The 15,197-nt window shown below is 40.6% G+C and overlaps 1 long non-coding RNA gene and 1 pseudogene across 2 annotated transcripts in view; one reads left to right on the forward strand and one right to left on the reverse strand.

The window, feature by feature from the left end:
* Positions 1–13,006: 13,006 nt before the first annotated feature.
* LOC311632030 overlaps positions 13,007–15,197 on the reverse strand; it is a 206,070-nt gene continuing 203,879 nt past the window's right edge. The window contains exon 2 of the long non-coding RNA XR_014796699.1: positions 13,007–13,073. This is a non-coding gene — a long non-coding RNA (uncharacterized lncRNA). The remainder of the gene's footprint in view (positions 13,074–15,197) is intronic.
* On the forward strand, positions 13,111–13,397 carry LOC311632028 (enhancer of rudimentary homolog; annotated as a pseudogene). Its single transcript has one exon. The product of its transcript is annotated as an enhancer of rudimentary homolog (transcript).

The raw sequence follows: 15,197 nt of genomic DNA on the forward strand, positions 1-15,197 counted from the left end.
TGCTTTAGTTTGCAGACATACGTGATTACACTCCCATACATTACACGCAGCCATATTCGTGGAGTCTGTAGCACAGTTCTAGTTCCAGACACAATAACTACTGCACGGTGCCTGGCAGCATCCTCAAGGACATACTTCACTTTGTTCTCTATGCCTATGACAGTCACCCAGATTTCAGTAATTGCCATCATCTTTTATTAGGCTCTATTTATTGCCCCTTCCAAAGAGCCAACTTCCAACGTTCACTGCTGTTGGTTTTAAATGGCAAAGCAGTGACAGGAAGTCTTAAAAATTCTTTCAAAAATGGAACAAGTACCAGTGCTCTTGTGTGCCCGGTGCACTGTGGGGAGCAGGAGAGGCACTGCGTTGGCTTACACTGTCACTGGGTGCCCCTCTGTTAGCCTCCTGCTTTAACTGTTAGAAAAAAAGAAACAGCACTTCAGCTTCAGTGTTCCGCTCTCCGTTAGTGGGAATTCCTGAGATAAAAATGAATACGTGCATTTTCCTAGGAGACTCTGATAATCAGACTGATCGCTCAGTTGGCACATTTCTGTTTCCTTCGGGTTATAAAAATTGAGAGGCTTCTAGTACTATTTGATTATGCTGACCCTCTAGAGACCACTAGCCAATGTCACTGTAAACCTTTTATTATTCTGAAGTACACAATGTCGATTATTAAAATATTCCATTTGATTTGTAATGATTAAAAATAATACACACAGCAACATCTTGCTGCTCAAAACAAAAACTAGGTGATGTTGCATCACAAACACATTTGGGAAAGTAGTTAAGTTGTCAGGTTTAAGTAAGCAGAAGGATGAGGGGAAAGCCAATTCATTGAACAGCACAGAATTTCCAAACTCAGCTAATGGACAAGATGACTCATTGTTCTGAGATAGCCAGACCAAAGGGAGAGCCAACAATGGGGGAAACACTGAAATGCCGAGACTGGGCGCTTTTCAACTTGGGCATACAGAGGAAACAATTTGCTATAATCGGAATGTAATAGGCAGCATTAATTTATAGGAAGAAGCCTTTTTGAGTATCAAATTAGCCTAATCAATTTAGAAACTTATTAATGGTCCTGACAATTTTCCTTAAGGACCATGGTAAGGTATATAACATTAACTGTGAAAGTCACTTAAGCATTTGCATAAAATTAGTTTACCTTCCCATTAAATCTCAATATGGTTATAAAGCCTCTATGAGAAGCACATTTTGGAGCAATTTTCAAATTAATGTTTCATTAGTGCTCCCTTAATACTGTCGCTTATTGATTATTCTCCTCTCCATTCCATTCATATACTATCATTGCCCCCTGGAAATTTGCTCCAATGTCTGATAAACTTAACAGAAGCGATTTCCCTGTGGATGTGGAAATCAAAGAAAATAGGCTTGGAGTCAGACAAGGTTACTTCATAATCCAACTGTTATCACTTAAAGGTTACTTGGAATTGCAAATTACTTGACCTCCCTTAATTTTCTTCCCTTATCTTTAAAAAAAAAAAAAAAAGTTGTAAATGGGGCTAATAGTAACACCTATCCACCTAATCTGTGGGAAGTAACAAAATGAAAAGTTTCAGGTCATTTTTTCAAAATTCTGAGAAAAAGTATTTCAATTTATGATTTTTAGTTTGCGCATTAAAGAGGAAAAGATAAAAACAGTTTTGCTTTAGCCCTGGCTGGTGTGGCTCAGTTGGTTGGAGTGTCCTCCCATACACTGAAAGGTCCCAGGTTTGATTCCCAGTCAGGGCACACACCCATAGTGCATACAGGAGGCAACCACCTGTTTCTCTCTCTCTCTCCCTCTCTGCTTCTCCTTTCCTCCCTCTTAAAGTCAATGAAAACATATTTTCTTACACATGCTAAAAATTTCTTATTAGGGGAACTATACTCTTGTTAAAGGTACTCTTTTAATAAAGGAATTCTTTGTTCAACTTCCTCAGAGTTCTGAGTAATTTCTCTTCAACTTTTGAAAATTTAAATTGAGAAAACATTCTAATTTATTATCTAAAGGGAGAAAACATTTTTTAAATTTTGCAATGAGGTATCACTTCACACCTCACCCCTGTTAGAGTAGCCATTATCAACAAGACAAGCAATAACAAGTGTTGGAGAGGTTGTGGAAAAAAGAGAACCCTCATTCACTGCTGGTGGGAACATAGACTGGTACAACCACTATGGAATGCAGTCTGGGGATTCGTCAAAAAGTTAAGAGTAGAGCTACCATGTGACCCAGCAATTCTTCTCCCTGGTATATACCCAAAAAAACTAGAAAACATACACTCATAAAGATATATGCAACCCCATGTTCATTGCAGCATTATTCACAGTGGCCAAGAAATGGAAACAACCAGTGTCCTGCAATAGAGGACTTGATAAAGAAGATCTGGTTCAAATACACAATGGACTTCAGCCATAAGAAAGGATGAAACATGCCGAAAATGGTTTGGCTCAGCGGTAGAGCGTCAGTCTGCGGTCTGAAAGGTCCCAGGTTCGATTCCGGACAAGGGCATGTACATTGGTTGTGGGCACATCCCTAGTAGGGGGTGTGCAAGAGGCAGCTGGTCGATGTTTCTCTCTCATTGACATTTCTAGCTCTCTATCTCTCTCCCTTCCTCTCTGTAAGAAAAATCAATAAAATATATTTTTTTTAAAAGAAAGAAAACTAAAAAAAAAAAAAAAAAAAGGAAAGGATGAAACACTGCCATTTGCAACAACACAGATGGACCTTGAGATTATTATGCTAAGTGAAGTAAGTCAGAAAAAGCTAAAAACCGTATAATTTCATTCATATGTAAAATGTAAAACTGAAACTCATGAAAACGAACAGTAGTGTGGTGGTTGCCAGAGGGAAGGGGTATTCCAGAAAGAAGAGTTATTGCTAATTTTATCAGGACTTAGAATATATAAATTAAGACATTTTAAATGTTGTAGAATTTTAAAAATGACCTGCAATGTATTATCTACTTGTTCAAAAGATTAATTTTAGCCCTGGCCGGTTTTGCTCAGTGGATAGAGCATCAGTCTGCGGACTGAAGGGTCCCAGGTTCAATTCCCATCAAGGGCATGTACCTTGGTTGTGGGCACATCCCCTGTGTGCAGGAAGCAGCTGATCGATGATTCTCTCTCATAGATGTTTCTAACTCTCTATCCCTCTTCCTTCCTCTCTGTGAAAAATCAATAAAATAAAGATTAATTTTACTAATGAATTGTAGGCATGTGTTCTCTCTGAGCTAATATTAGGTTTCCTCAGAGGCTTTTAAGTGCTTGCTTGATTTTCAACCTACAGGCTTTAATTTACTCAAACTTCACTTTGGAAACTTTATCAAAATAATAAGACGTGCTACCCACCTTGAGTATAAAAACTCTTGAAACATTCAAAATTAACAATCCTTCCCCAATATTAGTTTCTTCAATCTATGTATAAATGTGACTCAGATATCCAGCTTAAATTGCTTTTCAATGATCTGGCTGTTCAAATCACCAAGTAATATCAAATAAATTAAGTAATAAAGTATTAGTCCCATTGTGCAAATATGGAATTTAGACATTTTCTAAAACACAGTAGAAAATATGTTCATGTGATTATAATGTAACTTATAATAAGACTCCCACTTTTCAAATATTGAAGTTTATAATCAGTTTAATACTTTGCTACTAATATTAAGTATTAGCTGCTACAGCAACTTAATTATCTACTTCCAAAAAATAAGCACAACCTCTTGGCAAGTCATTACTATGCTATTTTTACACTTTTAACAAAACCTTTACATGTTTAGAAATTTATTTCTGGTAGGCAGGCAAAATGTGCTTTTTTTGAAAGACTTCAACTATGTTAAGAGAAGAAACAAAATTTTTACTTCATGCAATGCTAAGTTGCTACTAGAAAAAAACAATTTAACCTTAAAAAAAAGAGAAATCATGGCAATGATAATTTGTTTAATATGACAGGGAAATATAGTTTTATTTGAAACAATAAGATAGCATGCAATTGCAATGAAACATAGTAAAATATCTTTAACTTCTCAAAGTATCTCTATATTCCCAAAGTTACTCCTATATCTTGGATATTAATATATTAGTGTCTGAATGGATTTATGTTTTTATTTGATCATTCATGTGCAGGTAAATCAGATCTTCGACTTAAAGTATATCACTATTCTCAAAACAGGTATAATTACAGCTTGTGGAGGAATATGACAAATGCATATATTTGCCATTCTTGCTCTTAGTTTTAACAACCTCAAAATATTTAGAAAGGCACTAATAAAATTACCTAGTGAGATCATGAGTAATTGATTTATAAAATTGGAGATTACAAGAAAATAATGAAAGATGTGCACTCAGCTACCCACATGCACTTGGCAACTGGATATGAAACATCTTAATTAAATTTCAAATAAAATAAGTCCTAAATTAGACAATAATCTTTTAGCTGGGGTTGATGAAACTACATTTTGGTGCATTGCAAAAATATCTATATATATTATTATTGAACTTTTGATGCACCTTATTAAATAGAAAAGTCACAGCAGGGGGTGTAATTGTTTTAAAACTAAAAATGGTATTTTAAAACAAGTTGTTAGTATCTCTTAATAGAAATCCAACATCTTTTTAGAATCTTAGCATTAATTATAAGCTGGCTGAAATATGAGTGTCCAGGTAGATCTCAGAATATCTATATAGGGTCATACAAAAGTGACGTTAGCACCAGGCAAGTCTGATGCCATAAATCACACATTGTTAAGAGGTGGCTATCATACAGTAACTATTGATTTAGAATAGGGAGGCTCAAGGAAGGAACACTGTCAAGGGTAGCACCAAGACCTCACCATTTAGCCCTCTCTAGAGCCAGCAAGCCGAATTACATAAATGCCACACAATTTTTGTTTGAATTTGAGTCTCAAGTTCTATATTTCTGTTCATTTAAGCATTTGAAATAATTGCGGATGAATCAGTCTATGACATTATCTCCACTGTACTAATTTTTTATAAGACTCAGGACTAAGGAAGGTCATCCTTCCACTTTTCAAATAGGGCTCCAAGAGCTTGTATAGTGGTGAATGAAACTGACTTTGGAGTCCAGTAATCTTGGTTTCTAAGACACTAACTCTGAAACTTCTCTAAATTTAACAACTCTAGAGCTCCCTTTTCCTTATCCACAAAGTGGAGATGGTAAGGTTGTCTTCTTGGTATTGTTATGCATTTGCAGGGACTGTAATGCCCTTAACATGTTGAATGATGTGCAGTGAATGGGAAACAAATGTTAGTATAATAATAATACTTATTATTATTATTATTATTATTATTACTATAATGACCCCCAAACTCCTTCAGCCACTTTGTACTAAAGCAAAATAGTCCAGAAGTCCTCAAGTTCGGCTTAGGTTCCTTTCTCCTAACTTAGAGTGCTCCCAACACTTCATTTACTTAAATCCATGATAACACATTAACTCCACCTGCTTGCCTATTCCCCCAGTCTCTATGTTAGCTCCATGAATAGAGCGCGCCAGTTCATTTTCTGAGAAACATCTGGAAGGAAAGAGGAAGAAATTGCAGCAAACCCCAGACACGCCGTGCTGCATCAATCTACATAATTTGAAATGACCCATAGTTGCCTTTCATGCCGAGAGACCAGAGTCAAGCGACTGAATCACTCAGGCCAGGAACAGGGTGGCCTGAAGCCCACAGGGAGACACCCCTTTCCAGTTGATTTCGGGGAACAAGGTGAACCAGGATTGAGTAGAAGGTGAAAGACCCTTTTAGCAGACTGACTAGCCAGCAGCCTCTAGAGAAGAGAGGAAAATCTCCCCATCGCATCCCCAGAAGCGCCACGGGACCCTCACAGAAAAAGCGTTAGCTCGAGGTTCTGAGCTACATCTACAGAATGCCGGGTCATCTTCGAAGTCAGTTCAAGGTTCCAGAATGTGGAGACACTCAAACACCCAAAACACCAGCTCACTCACTATGTTAGCCGCAGCAGCTCGGGCTAAAGCAGACATAAGCACAGCCACCAGAAACGCCTGAGGCTGTTAAGTCTGAATTGTATGGGTGGACAGAGAACTGGGGCATTTCACAAAGGGTGACACCGTACTGGGGGTAGTGGGTTTCCTCTGACCCCAATTCGCAGCCACTATAAAACTTCTCCCAAAATGCACAGACCCTGTGCTCTCTCTGCTCTAACTGGGTCTCAGGCCCTGGAGGGCAGATGGGATACTTTACCCTTAGCATACCAACCTCCCCACCCCCCACCCCTCGCCAATATCAGAGCTCCTATAGCTTGGCTTCAGAGCAACAGCTTCTCACACTGCCCTCCAATTGTGTGCATCCAGAAGAAAAATAAACCAACGTAATAAAAGAAAAAAGCAGGAAGGAAGAAAGGGAGAAGGCCACCACCCAGCCAGCCCGCTGTGCTTTTCTTATCCCAACAACTTCGCCAGGCTTCCGAGGAGGGAGCGCACCCACCCCGCACACACCCAATAGGAGGCGGGCGGCGGGGCGTCCATCCTCCCATCCTCGGTGACCCAGCCCTCCACTCCAGCCCGAGCCAGGCTGACCCCGTGGCCCCCCTCTGCTGCCCCTGCTGCCCCGGGTCCCCTGCCGCGCGGGGTGTCCCGAGAAAGACCCTGGAGCTCTGCCCCTGCACTTTGGTTGGCAAGGGGTGGCAGGGGCAGGGGTGCAAAGGGTTGCGCAGGGCATGGGGATGGAGGGGCAGGGGGGGTGATCCCGGTTCTGGAAGACAGAAATGCCCACTCCATGTGCGCCTCCCATCCGGCAGGAGCGGTCCTCTGCCTCCGGAGGAGCCCAAGCCTAGACACCTATTTTGCGCGCAACTTACCTTGGCTGGGCTGAGCTTTGGCTCTCCTTCCTCCCGCCGCCGAGCCCTTCATCCTCCTGCTGGCTGCAGCCTGGCGCCCTGGCCCTGGCATCCGGGCGGAGCTGCAGCCCGGGCTGGCCGTCCCGGGGGGGCACAGGGCTGACCGCTTGCCCGCAGCCTCCGCGGCTGTGGTCACCCACCCGGGAGGCGTGAGCGGTGGCCGCACGGACCGGTCCCTGGAGCTCCGGAGCGCACACTGTCCCTCGGGCGGGCGCTGGCTGGACTTGGCAGTCAGTGCGCCTCTGCCTCTCCCAGCCAAGCCTGGTGCTGTGCTCTGCAAGGTCCGAACCGCCAGCCTCAGGTACACCGGGCTGGGGAGAGGTGCAAGCCCCGAGGGCGGGAGGGGCCGGGCCTGGGGGAGCCAGGAGAGAGGCAGAGGGCTGGGAAAGAAGGAAGAAATCAAAAGGCGAGGAGCTAGCTGCACTGGAGGGAGTGGATCCTGCGTGTTCAGGGAACACGCGGGGAGGAGAATTGCATTTGGAAAATGAGCTCCATCCAGCGAGCTGCTTCAAAAGGCTCAGGAAAAAGGGTTTCCTTTCGTGCTTTTAGTTCCTTTACCTCCTCATTTGGGTACAATTCCCTATAAAGCGGCCCCCATTTGTTTAAAACAACAGCAAACTTCGGTCCCTCAGCGAACAGATAGAAAGTGATGGGCTGAAGCTACTGCACATGTAAGGAAGTTCTTTCTCCACAAAACCTCTTTTGAGGGACCCAGATCCCACTGAGATTTTTCTTACTTCACCGGATTCATTCTCTCCCTCTCTCTCTCTCTCCTTCCCTCCCTTCCTCAAACACAAACACTCATACTCCATATAGTACCCTGTCCCTTGGGAATGAAACATACGCCTTCTGTTGACCCATTCTAGGACTTAAAGGAGTGTTTTTCACACTTTACTAGGCACAGGAAATCACCCAGGGATCTTGTTCAAGTTCAGACTCTGATCCAAGGGGGGCCCGAGACTCTCTCTTTCTAATAGTATGGCATATACCACTGATCCAAGGACCATATTTTGAATTGCAAAATAAATAAATAAATAAATAAATAAATAAATAAACAAACAAACAAATAAATAAATAAAGCTTCTTTCTAATATCAGCTGAGCCACTAACTACTGGTAAGATGATCTGAAGTTGCTAATGCACTGTGTATCATGGGGCAAATAAATTATAAACATAAACACAGGGCAAAAGGATAAAATACCCCGTAGATACAACATTATTGTCATTATTACTGTTGATGACAATGCAGAGAGAGATTGATAATTCACCACTGTGTGTGTTCTCGAGGGAGGTTCTAAAACACAATCCACAGTGGCCACCTCACAAACACACGACTGTTTAGAGAGAAAATGCTACATGACATCCTCTAAGGGGCAGTCTGTTCCTCCTGTGAGCCTGTTGTTGACATTTGCTGATACGTAGCACTGTTTAAGTGTGTATTATCGGGTAGTTGAATTGCTTAGCAGGCTAATAGATAAAGCAAATCTAGAAAAGCAAATACCAGGAGCAGAGAGAGGAAAAGGAAATATAGCCAATGCACTCAAAGACATGTGTTTGTTACACTTCACATGACTGTGTTCGCTTGATTTGATTCTCCCTTTGCATGGCTTCATCTGGACTTAAACACCCATTGCCCTGTTTAAATTCGGCGAATGCCAGTAAGCTTGAACCATGGCAAAGGCCTTGCCTGGGAGTGAACAGCATCTGGTATAGTTCCTGCTTTGCAAGAGCAATTTGACGAGGTACCAATGGACACTGTATTAAGCAGCCTCCGGTGGCAGAAGAGGGCACCAAATACATTACCACCGAGAGTTCCAAGGCTGTGAGGTCTAGAGAGGCTTCATGGAAGGCAGATCATTTGAGATAAACCTTAAAATGTGATGTGATTCCATCAGGCAGAGCTGAAAAGGATGGGCATTTAAGGTGAAAGAGTGAGGGTAGAAAAGTGCGGGAAGTAGTGGTTCTTTTACCCTGAAGGTACAGGGTATGGAAGAAAGTGGAATAAATGGCCTGAAACATCGGCAGGGGCTGTGATTGCTGTCCTGAGCAGTTTGTCCTTCACTTCAGCAGTTCAAACTTTGTTTCAACAAGAAACCACCATGATCAGAAAACTAACAAGAAGACGGGTCTGAGGTGAAATTAATAGGGTGACCTAGAACCATAAAGTAATACAGGTTTAACACATAGGAGACAGTGGAAACTGTATATAAGTGATCATAAAGGAGGGAACACTAATAGTTGGGGGAAATGAAATATAAAGATGTTTTAAAGGAGACATTGCTGAGACATAATTAAAAGTACATAAGGATTTGCCAAAACTGGCTTGGCTCAATGGATAGAGCATTGGCCTGCTGACTGAAAGGTCCAAGGTTCGATTCTGGTCAAGGGCATGTACCTAGGTTGTGGGCATAAGCCCAGTAGGGGATGTGCAGGAGGCAGTTGATCGATGATTCTTTCTCACCGATGTTTCTAACTCTCTATCCTTCTCCCTTCCTCTCTGTAAAAAAATCAATAAAATATATATATTTTTTAAAAAGTACATAAGGATTATGTGGAGGAGGGGGATTTGTTCAGTGTATCTCCAAGATGTTGTGCCCGGAGGACTAAAAAAATGTTGACACCACTCAGAATTGAGAATTCAAGAATGTACAGTTGGTCAGTCTTATTTTTATGTTTATTTGGGAAAGGCTATCAGTTTTCTTTGGACATTTTTAGTCAGAAGTTTAAGGGAGATGTTCAGGTAGGGATGTTGCTTTGAAGAAATGGGTTCTGGATGAGAACTTGTGTTTGCTCTTGTGTTTGAGAATCCTGGGTATGTATAGGGAGTTGAATGGTTGGGAGAACATGAGGTTAGTGAGGCAGAACAGGAAAAAAAAGAAAAAAACAATACAAAGTGCTTTGGACAGAAGCTGAGAGCTATGTAACCTCCCTGGTCCATCAGTATCATTGTCTGTAAAATATGAATAATGGCATCTGCACAAATTAGTTGGGAGGCTGAAGTGAGGTAATATACTTTTTTCTCATATATGCTTTTTGCACTAACCTGTAGGATATGTCTGAGAGGATAAGATATGTATTGTGTTAACTGTTGTAGCCCCAACATCTAACTTTGTGTTGCGCATGTAGTAGGCTCTAAAAATGTTCATTGAATGGAATTAATAATTTTTAGAGGAAGGAAAGACACCAAAGCATGACCACAAAGATGACTAAGTGGGTTCTGCTATTCCAATGCCATGGAAACCAAGTCAGGAAACGTTTGTTACATAGATGAACACTGGTGAGAGATGGGACAAAGAGTAAAAGGGAAATATTAATATACATTGGGAACGCTTCTGGCTTGGTTTTGAAGAAAGATTTGGTTGAAAACTTAACTGATTAACTACTGCACTAGACTTATATCACTATTATGAGTGACAAAGGAATTTACCAAAGAAATGTCAGATTATTTCTTTAAAGAAGTTAGACAGTGAACTGAAGAAGAAAATAAAGATTGGGGATAGAGAGCTGGTAGCAGAGTTGAGGAAGAGTGTTCCTCTTTAGAAAAGGGAAAGAAAGTGCAAACATACTTTATTGATAGAGTTCAGGGGCCAAAAGCGTAGGAGAGAAGCTCCAGGTGAGAAGGGGAAAATTGATTGAGCAATATTGGAAAAGAGAAACAGAACTAGTGGGCCAAGATTGTAAGTAATCAATCTGAGCAGAGAAAAGGGTCACTGAGAAAAGCAAGAACAAAGGAGTAGAAACAAGGAAATGTACTAAGATGCTCAAGAGCAGGGCAGGAAGTGAGAGAGGCTCACATTGTCTTGCCCCTATATCTCTGGGAAAATAGGTCTTCTATGTAATTTTTAAAGTTTTTAGATATTTAAAACATATTTAAAATATTCTTTAAAATCTTTCAGAACTGCAGCTGGTTTGCCAGGTTGTCCTTCAAAATTTGTGAGATCTTACACAACTGATTTAACCTCTCCGAGTCTTAGTTTTCTCATGTGTAAAACTGGGATAAGACTATTTGCTCTCCAGGCTTAGATTTTTATGTCAGAATAAGTAATATTGGTAAAGCAGAGGTTCTCAAACTAGAGCCATCATCAGAATCACTTAGAAGATTTGTCAAAACAGAATGCTTGGCCCCATCCCTAGAATTACTAATTTACTAGGTTTTGGTCTGTGAGTTTCTAACAAGTTTCAGATGCTTCTGTTCTGGAGAATGACACTTTGCAAGCACCCCTCATCCCCTGCCCCTCATTGTAAATAAGTTAACATAATTCCTGATACATAGTATGTAATAAATACATGGTAGTTATGGTTTAGGGTTGGTGGCCAACTCATGGTGTGACAGTTGAACAGAGAGTTCAAGTTGAAAAGGTTATAAATGAAAGCAGAGATCGCAAATTCAAATGTCATAAAAAAATGAATATCCAATTTCGTGTAAGGGAAGTTAGGGGAAAGATCAGGAGATCTTGGCCAGGAAGAGAATTCAAGAAAGAGTTCAGAATCTTGGAGATCAATTTATGTTTCGCCCAACACTTTCTAAAAGGGTGGTTTATAATAAAAACCATGGCCATAAAAATAAAATCAGGTCATAGAATTAGGAAACTGGGTCAAAGAAGTACAGTGACCTGTCCAATAGAGGCTCAACACCATTGCTGTGACTGAGCACAGAGCCTACTCGGCCTTAGAAGCTACTGAGAAGCAGGAGTCAGTGATGTTACATAACTGTCACTGTCTGAACCAAAGATTGGTAAACCCCAGTCTCTCCTACAGGAAAAAAACAATTCCCTACTCTCAAATTCAGAGGAAAATCTCACCCCTGGAGCATGAAATGATTTGGAATTCATGTTGCTTCTTGAGGTAGGAACCTTCAACATACATCAGACATAGTATTGCAACATAATGTAGAAGAGGCACATCTGGGAGGGGTTGGGAAGAAATGCTCTAGATAGTTAGCCTTCTAGTACTCAACTTTACCCAGTTACACACTTTCATGCCCTGAGCACTGATATTGTGTCAAAAGCTGTGGCAGGTGCTTTTATATGGACTATCTTTACCTTAATAACATCATTCTTCCAAGATGAGAAAACAGACTCAGAGAGATTATCTTCCCTGCGATCATACCTAATAAGGTCCAATCTCTGATTATAAAACACTAGAGGCCCATTGCATGAAGAAATTCATGCAATAGGCCTTCCTCCCCTTTGCTTCCAGCACTGGTTTTCCTCTGGCAGCCTTCAATCTGGCCAGAGGTCTGCCTTCTTCACCTTTGCTGCAGACTTGGGCCAGTGTCTGCCATCTTGGTCTTCATTGTGGCACTCCACTTCTATAGATCCCTTCTTGAGTCCCCGGCCCTCCCTCTCATAGCAGGCATCCTGCCCCACCTGGCCACTCCTTGCCTGGAGCAGCTGGACAGCAGTCATTGTTGGCCTTCTAATTTGCATATTCACTCTGATTGGCTGCAGATATAGTGAAAGTACAGTCAATTTACATGTTTGTCTATTATTAGGTAAGATGATACATTTACATTCTAAAGTTCTCTCTGAAAAAGTAAAACAAAGTTAATAAATGAGGTTAGTTCATACTCCTTTTATCTTAGATTGGGTTCTTCAGGAAGCAGACTAGGGAGACATGGAAATCTGTGTGCAGGAATTTTACTGGGGGAGCCCTTGAGATTGAGACCTGTAAGCAAGTGAAGGAGTGGGCATTGGGTGAGGGAGAAGTTGACCTTTAGTGAGGTCTCAAGCAGGCCTCGGCCAATCCCACCAGAGCTATGGGCTGAACAGACCTCTCAGATTTATCCTGAACTAAGGAAAGAGAACCAGGCCTTGGTCTCCTTGTGTCAACCTGTCATTCTGAATAATCAGAGTTTAGTTCTTGAGAAGTCTGTATGACAGACCTAATCAAATATAATCACTGCTTTGTAGTATCCCAAAGACAACTACCTTGAATGCAGCAGTTATTTTAATAAACAGTATTATTTGCAAGGCACTGTGATGGCTAATTTTGGGGGGCACCAGTGTATTTCAATCACAGGTTTATTGTCCCATAACTTAAATTTAGAAGTAAAATGAATGATAGAGAAATAAATTGTCTATAAAATGGGTACAAGAATAGCATCTACCTCATATGGTGTATCTGATAAAAAAAAAAAAAAAAAAAAAAAAAAAAAAAAAAAAAAAAAAAAAAAAAAAAAAAAAAAAAAAAACTACCACAGGTGTGTGGTGGTGTGGCGGCGGGAAAGAGTTTGGTGCGATGTCTCACACCATTTTGCTGGTACAGCCTACCAAGAGACCAGAAGGCAGAACTTAGGCTGATTATGAATCAGTGAATGAGTGCATGGAAGGCGTTTGTAAAATGTATGAAGAGCATCTGAAAAGAATGAATCCCAACAGCCGCTCGATCACATATGATATCAACCATCTTGTTTACCAAGCTGATACCCCAGACATACCAGCCTTATAACAACGATTGGATTAAAGAGAAGACCTATGTGCTCCTTCATCAACAGACCCAACAGGCCAGGAAATAGTTGTGTTGGAAGCATTTCGGGGTTGGGGTGGGCTTGGAACACAGGTATATGAGCTATCTGCAGTGAAGTTTTGTATTATAGTAACCCCGTTTCCATTTCGGTACACTCTAGCCAGGATTGAATGTGTTAGATGACATGTGAGAATCTTGTTCAATCTGAACTCCCATCACACACACACCCCTTTTTTTCTCTCTTTTTTTACTTAAACATTGTTATGATGACCTAGAAGGAAGTATTTCTTTGTCACTTAATGTTGATTCCAATCCTTCATAACACCACTGTACTAACCTGCTTTATAACACCACTGTACTAACCCTTCTCCCAGTTGGAGTGGGGGTTAGTGACACAGTTTAATTACATGCTAAAATAAAGTCTTAGTGAAAAACAAATAAATGTTCTTTAGTTACATTTAAAAAAAAAAAAAAACAACCTATCACAAAATAAATACTATAAAAGTATTTGCTTCTAACTACAAGAGGTTGAAATGAAAGTTCTTGAAAAATTAAAAAGGACACACAAGTATGTAATAAATTCAGGGTAAGAAATTATCCCTTTACCTGAGAAATTTTAACAAAGGAGAAGAAATGTAGTTGAGTTTTCAAGAATGGGTTGGACTTTGAAAGACAAGCACAATGGTGAGAATAAGACAGCACTCTGGGGAGAACAAATAGAATGAATGAATATAGAGGGCATGAAGGCTTAGAATTTTTTTGAGGGCCCACAAAAAGACCAGCTTGTCAAGAATACAGGTGAAGTTTCTGGAATACTGCTCATGACTTTCAATTTCTGGTGAGTTATTATGGTTTTATTTAAAAGACAGTGAAGAGTGGAAACTTTGGGGAAATTAGAAGTATGAACAACAAAGGGGTGTTAGATGAAAACTGCCCTGAGCACAATTAAAACTGAAAGAAATCAGAAGCAAAAGAAATTCTGTTGCTTTTTCCTGCCTAATGCTAGCCTTTCCTTCTGGAGGATGTGGTTGCTAAGGCAGAGGTTCTCAAAGTGGGGTCACTGGACCAGCAGCAGCAGCTTCGCCTGGTGATGCATTAGAAATGCAGATTCTCAGGCTCTGTCTTTACCTATGGCATCAGAATCGTGGGTGAGAGTCCCAGCAATCTCTTTTTTAACATTAACAAGCCTTCCAGGTGATTCTGACACTCGCTCAAGTCTGAGAATCACGGCGGCAGTGTTTCTATAATACATTTTTCTCCTGAAGCATATGAATATTTCTCCTGGAATATCTGGAAGCAATTTTCTCCTCTCCTAACTCTCTAGAGAGTATGGTTGCCGTCTCACTAACATCTTCCCGACTGTCTCTGACCAAATGACTCAGCATGGAACTATGCTATGCTAATACATGGATCAGATTGTTTCCCAACAGTTTTTCAGAATAAATCTTTAACACAAAGTGTGTGTACTCCAACCAAAGTCAGACACCAGAAAAAATTTCCGAGGTGGGGCGGGACCTAAAGGATATCAGAAATATCAGAAAGAGGCTGCCACTGATTAATTATTTTTTTCATGAAAACAGAAAATCAAAAGTTCTTTTTCATTATTACCAAAACTCTGACATGGCTAATGAAAATATATTTAAAACTACAGCCAAAAAAATAGTTCAAAATAATTAGAACTTAGGTATTGAGGAATTGAGGAGGGTATTATGGTCAGTAGAAAATGGTTCTGAGTACATGTTAAATAGAAAAGATCAATAATGGCTGAATACTGAACATATATGTGAGTCTCTGGGGATCCTGGATATTTTTGGATCAATGAATGAGAAGGTGAAAGGAAGAGAATGGA

The sequence above is a fragment of the Pipistrellus hanaki genome, assembly GCF_964339955.1.
Source record: "Pipistrellus hanaki genome assembly, chromosome: 13".
Lineage (NCBI taxonomy): Eukaryota > Metazoa > Chordata > Mammalia > Chiroptera > Vespertilionidae > Pipistrellus > Pipistrellus hanaki.